Raw genomic sequence first — 7,500 nt, 5'->3', positions numbered from 1 at the left:
AGTATCTCCTCTGCAGACAACCCTGGAATAAGGAGGCCCGTGCTACGACCAAGGAAACTATGCCTCGAGTAGATCGTCAAATTATCGTGCAAAGGGAGAGACGGACCATGGACTCAAGAGGGACCCTCGTTGTTGGAAGTGGCTGGTAGATGCGTTATTTTCAACTCCTGATGTGAGCCCAACTGATTACTTGATAGATAATGTGCTGTATTTAATTCCTTCTTGATAACTGAAAATATATAAAATCTCTACAGCAGGAAATCAACCTTATTGTCATTCGTACACAACAGTCTCATAGTCTTTATAGTGTAGACTTCAAAACCAAGTTAAATATATTGTTATAAAATATCTTGATACCTTAATCCTTCTTAATCCTCCCACTCGGGAAATCCTTTGTCATTTTATCAAAAAAAGGGCATGGGATTATATCTCTTTTAGAATTTTTAATGGCAATAAATATCGATTAATATTGAGGGGAAAAAAAATCGGCGTTACCAGAGAAATTAGACAAGAACAAATATTGAAGCTTTTTCACAATTAATACCATCCAATTACTTGATAACTATTATCCCTATTATTATCATTGTCTTGCTAGCTATTGATCATGCTATTAATTAGTATAATTATAGCTAACTACCACCGTCATTATAATCGTTGTCGCTCGCTTCCTCATTAGTAGAGGTTGTTGTCCTTCTATTATTATTCATATTGGTTTGCTGTTCATTTTATAATATTATATTGTGTTCATGGTTTCACCGATTGTATTTCTGCATTACCATTATTAATATTATGATCATCATCACCATAATCATCATCGAGATCACATCATCATCATCATCATCATCATCATCATCATCATCATCATCATCATCATCATCATCATCATCATCATCATCATCATCATCATCATCATCATCATCATCATCATCATCATCATCATCATCATCATCATCATCATCATCATCATCATCATCATCATCATCATCATCATCATCATCATCATCATCATCATCATCATCATCATCATCATCATCATCATCATCATCATCATCATCATCATCATCATCATCATCATCATCATCATCATCATCATCATCATCATCATCATCATCATCATCATCATCATCATCATCATCATCATCATCATCATCATCATCATCATCATCATCATCATCATCATCATCATCATCATCATCATCATCATCATCATCATCATCATCATCATCATCATCATCATCATCATCATCATCATCATCATCATCATCATCATCATCATCATCATCATCATCATCATCATCATCATCATCATCATCATCATCATCATCATCATCATCATCATCATCATCATCATCATCATCATCATCATCATCATCATCATCATCATCATCATCATCATCATCATCATCATCATCATCATCATCATCATCATCATCATCATCATCATCATCATCATCATCATCATCATCATCATCATCATCATCATCATCATCATCATCATCATCATCATCATCATCATCATCATCATCATCATCATCATCATCATCATCATCATCATCATCATCATCATCATCATCATCATCATCATCATCATCATCATCATCATCATCATCATCATCATCATCATCATCATCATCATCATCATCATCATCATCATCATCATCATCATCATCATCATCATCATCATCATCATCATCATCATCATCATCATCATCATCATCATCATCATCATCATCATCATCATCATCATCATCATCATCATCATCATCATCATCATCATCATCATCATCATCATCATCATCATCATCATCATCATCATCATCATCATCATCATCATCATCATCATCATCATCATCATCATCATCATCATCATCATCATCATCATCATCATCATCATCATCATCATCATCATCATCATCATCATCATCATCATCATCATCATCATCATCATCATCATCATCATCATCATCATCATCATCATCATCATCATCATCATCATCATCATCATCATCATCATCATCATCATCATCATCATCATCATCATCATCATCATCATCATCATCATCATCATCATCATCATCATCATCATCATCATCATCATCATCATCATCATCATCATCATCATCATCATCATCATCATCATCATCATCATCATCATCATCATCATCATCATCATCATCATCATCATCATCATCATCATCATCATCATCATCATCATCATCATCATCATCATCATCATCATCATCATCATCATCATCATCATCATCATCATCATCATCATCATCATCATCATCATCATCATCATCATCATCATCATCATCATCATCATCATCATCATCATCATCATCATCATCATCATCATCATCATCATCATCATCATCATCATCATCATCATCATCATCATCATCATCATCATCATCATCATCATCATCATCATCATCATCATCATCATCATCATCATCATCATCATCATCATCATCATCATCATCATCATCATCATCATCATCATCATCATCATCATCATCATCATCATCATCATCATCATCATCATCATCATCATCATCATCATCATCATCATCATCATCATCATCATCATCATCATCATCATCATCATCATCATCATCATCATCATCATCATCATCATCATCATCATCATCATCATCATCATCATCATCATCATCATCATCATCATCATCATCATCATCATCATCATCATCATCATCATCATCATCATCATCATCATCATCATCATCATCATCATCATCATCATCATCATCATCATCATCATCATCATCATCATCATCATCATCATCATCATCATCATCATCATCATCATCATCATCATCATCATCATCATCATCATCATCATCATCATCATCATCATCATCATCATCATCATCATCATCATCATCATCATCATCATCATCATCATCATCATCATCATCATCATCATCATCATCATCATCATCATCATCATCATCATCATCATCATCATCATCATCATCATCATCATCATCATCATCATCATCATCATCATCATCATCATCATAATAACCTGACCGCCATTAGAGCGATGAGGAGAGAACAACAAATTCACTCACAATCTCACTGGAAATGTCTTTATCACAAAATAGACTGAAAATCGAACTATTAATTCCCGGGTTTGTTGCAGGTATAAAATAAATTAATAGGCAAATAAAGCCTTAATTTGATATACAGAAATGCTATATTAACTGCTTTTATCCTTGACTCTAGAAGGGTATTAACCTTGAATACTGATAAAACTTATATTGGTTTCTTAACTAGCTTGTGTTACATTTAATGCATATTGCATTCCAGAGAAAAATTGGATATTATTACCTGAAGTCAAATTTCATAAACTGATATTAGATGCGCACGTTTCATATATACACCGTGATCGTCTGTGTATTTATATATCCGCGAGAGTGTATGTGTGTTTAAAATAAGTTTAGATTTCTCTAAATAGAAGTAAATCACCCTTCTCTCTCTCTGTCGTCACGCGTGCACACACACACGCACGCAGGCACGCACGCAAGCACGCACGCACGCACGCACGCACACACACACATACACACACACACACACACACACATATATATATATATGGAATTATAACGTAATAACACTTAATAACAATATATGTTTGTATTTCATTTAGAACATTAACTTCATAACGTTTTGCGATTGTTATTGATGGTTGTTATATTTCTAATTTTCAAAACATCACTGATTTTAGTTCTGGCAGTTTAATACATCAAGATATGACGGAGTTTGATCTCATTATCAACACGTAAAACACTTTCTCGTATTTTTTTCTGAATTCATTGTTTCAAACTTGAAAAAAAAACGAATTCCATAGCGAGATTACCTACTGAAAGGATTGTATGAAGGTCGTCCCTAGACAAAGCAAGTCTTTCCCAGATGCATCGAGAGCTTTCAGTATAAAGCTTTTATTCATACAGTGGAATTTGTCTCTGGTGTTAGTGAGTCATTTTATATATTTACTGATAAAGACTCCTAGTAGATTCAACTTCGAGGCGCAATTCAGTAGGCCAATATTTGCTTGGAAGGGCCTTTTGTTATGAGTTACTTTATTGAATTTGAATTAGATGGTCATACACTTCTTGATATTTATTGCGTTTCCTTCGATGCAGTCTGTTCCGAGCCTACTTTAACACATGGTTAAGGGATTCTTGTGAATAAGTGGTGTCTTACCCCAGCACAAGACTTAGGGATTCTTGTAAAAAGGGCTATTTTACCCCAACACATGATTTAGGGATTCTTATAAATAAGTGTTGTTTTACCCCAACACATGGTTTTGGGACTCATGGTTTAGGAATTCCTGTAAAAAAGTGATGTCTTAGTTAGCATCATGTCGTCAGCATTTATATTTTATCATGGAGGGACACCGCAGCCATGTTCGATCCCATCTGAGACTAGTTGGTTTACTCAAGTTCTCCGGACGCCGAGGTCGATGAAGAGGCGTTCAATCTCACCCAGTCCTCATGATAACCCAGGGAACTCATTTCCTTGATTAGGGTAGTGGAATCGATGAGGTCGAATGCCTTTCGTTGGTCGATGGTCATTCCTGGTCACCTGTCGACGTCTGGGATTACGTAATTAATATTGACCAATCAGGTAGCGTGTGATGGAGCTTCATCTGATTTCCTAAGCTAGGGACGGTCTAATGTAAATGTAAAAGAATGTGTGTCATGATAAACCGTCATGAAGATATTGCTTGTTTGTTAGATTTTTCTATAAGTTATTTATTTGTTCATTGTGCAGAGGAAGTTATAACCTACTTGAAGTATGATGCATATGTGAGCTTACAAATATTATATATACATATGTATTACCATTGCCCAGTATGGTGGAGAAGCTATTCATACTGAGCTCGGAGGGAGGACATATACTCCAATATGTATTCTTTATTTTTTTATTTTTCTATTTTTTTTTTTTTTTTTATGTGGCTAAGGCACTGGATGAGAAATATATTCTGCAAATTGCCAACACACGGATTTCACAAAGGAACTCCCTGGGCCAAGCACCGAATCATAATGCCTCAGGGCCGTCGGTAGCTAAACTAAATTACTTTATAATGTTGCATGGAGCAGGTTTTGTAAATATAAATAGCAATTTGAACATTATATCTACTCTCGCGCATATTGTAATATTACTAGTACTCTTATTTTGCTCCCGACGCTTTAGAACCATATTTCTATAACCACGACAATATTGTACTGTACAATTTTTTTTTTTTTTTTTTTTTTTTTTTTTTTTTTTTTTAATCCGAGGCAGCAAAGATTTCTTAAATATATATGGTAGGAAGTTTTCTGCTACTTTGTTGGACGTTTTTGTTGACGGGGTAAACATCCTGCTCGTCAGCCTGAAACACTATATTTCACTCTACTGAAAAGGACATTCACTCGGGTAGGGAATTAAGCTCCTTCTTTACTAAAACGAATAAGATGACAGAGTTGTTCAATTTTGTTTACATTTACGTCGCTTCTCTTTACATTTACGTCACTCTAGAAGTTAATGAGCAAGTGGGTTTCAATACGTTTTCTCTTCCGTTCTTTGAATGTTCCCTGTAGAGGCTTCGCGTTAAGTTCTTGTTTTCCTTTGTATTCCGTCCTCTCTTCGTGCTTCTGAAAGTATTGACCCGTTTTCTTCTTTATTTGCGCTGCTAATTAACTATGAGACAGATGTTTTGACTTTATCTTTTCGTCGTATTTCTTTTTCTCTCTTTGTGATCTGTAAGTAGGCTATTAACTCGTTTTCTTCCTTATTTGCGCTGCTAAGTAACGATGAGGCAGATGTTTTGACTTTATTTTCCTTTCAGTCTCTAAAGCAGGTCATTCACCCTTTCTTCATATAATAGCTGCTAATTAACGAGGAAGCAGACGTTTTAATTTTTAATTATAACAAGGTATGATCAGCTGGCACGTGATAAAACTGATGATACTTCCTCCATTGACGGCCAAGGAAGAATATCCTGCTTTTTTTCGAGTTGAGAAGCTTACGAGTTTATTTTCCTAACGCTGGTGATGTCACAGGATTCCGACGCAGCTGTGTTAATGGTTGCGTGACTTGGCGATCTCTCCGTGTCTCGATATTCATCTGAGGTTCAAACGGAGGAGTCATCGGGTTCTGTAGCAAGTTAGTGAGGTGGAAGGGCTGTCTGGGGTGATAAGGGAGGTGATTAAGGACTTGGGTTAGGGTGGAGGAAAAAGCTAAGTTACGGGATTTGAAAGTTGCGTTTTGAAGGTGGAAATTCACAGGGAAGGTAAGGGAAGAAGCGAAATGTGTCGTATTCTCAACTGGTGCTCTTTGACCAACCGGATGAATGTGTGAAAGAGGAGAGAGAGAGATATAAAATACTCCAGTGTTTCTCGCAATTATTTTTTTTAAGAACCATGAAATCGTTTCATACTCTTATGTTTCTTTCCTTTTATTATTGAATAATTTGCAAACATTTGGCACGGTATCCATTTCCTTAATTTGAATTTCTGCTTTATTATCTCTATAATATGGATATGTAGAACATAATCTAAACCTAGGCTCCGTTACAGTCAAACAGTTTTAAATAGAATTTTAGAAGTAAACAGTCGAACAATGGAATAATGATAAAAAAAATCATGAAAACGATCAGATGAAAGAGAAAGAAATATACTACTACTTCTACTACTACTACTACTACTACTACTAATAATAATAAAATTATAAACCATACATATATCAAGAGAAAACAACTACGAACGAATATGAGCCAATCAAATGACTGATGATAAAGAAGAAAAAAACTGTTTCTGTTTCGAGACAAATCGACGTGCCATGTTACTTTTCCCTTTTATTTTCGAATTTGAAATGAGACTTCCGAATTTGATTTTTTATCTAACTTCAGTCATCATTATTATCCAATAAACAAATGTCTTTGTCCTCAGATAACAGACTCTTTCTATATTTAATTCAACGAGATTAAAAAAAAAATATTTCATGGTCAAGATTTTATTGCTATACTGCTCAAAGAAAGGGGTGGGAGAGAGAGAGAGAGAGAGAGAGAGAGAGAGAGAGAGAGAGAGAGAGAGAGAGAGAGAGAGAGAGAGAGAGAGAGAGAGCAGGAGGAAGCTCAAAGGTGTATCAGCATTTTAAAATTCCGCAGGAAATATGCATACCCTTAATAGTCAATATATCGCCAGAACAATATCAATAACCTGTTTTCCTTTATTATACCTTATGGGGTGTTATGGAAAAAATGCAAGGATAAAAATGGCAAAGCTTAATTCCACCACTGGCAACCTAATTCTCCACACTGCCAGCCTAATTACTGAGTTGATTTTTGTGAATGGCCGACGCTAATATAGTGCCTGGAAATGCAATTGGCTGCCTAGTACAGGTGGAGATGTGTAAGGTGAAAGGGTCATTATTGTGGTAGAAAACTAACAATATTATGCCTCCCCAACACGTATGTCTATTCTCCTC

The sequence above is a fragment of the Penaeus chinensis genome, chromosome 32 (assembly GCF_019202785.1).
Source record: "Penaeus chinensis breed Huanghai No. 1 chromosome 32, ASM1920278v2, whole genome shotgun sequence".
Lineage (NCBI taxonomy): Eukaryota > Metazoa > Arthropoda > Malacostraca > Decapoda > Penaeidae > Penaeus > Penaeus chinensis.
This window is presented reverse-complemented; position numbering follows the sequence as displayed.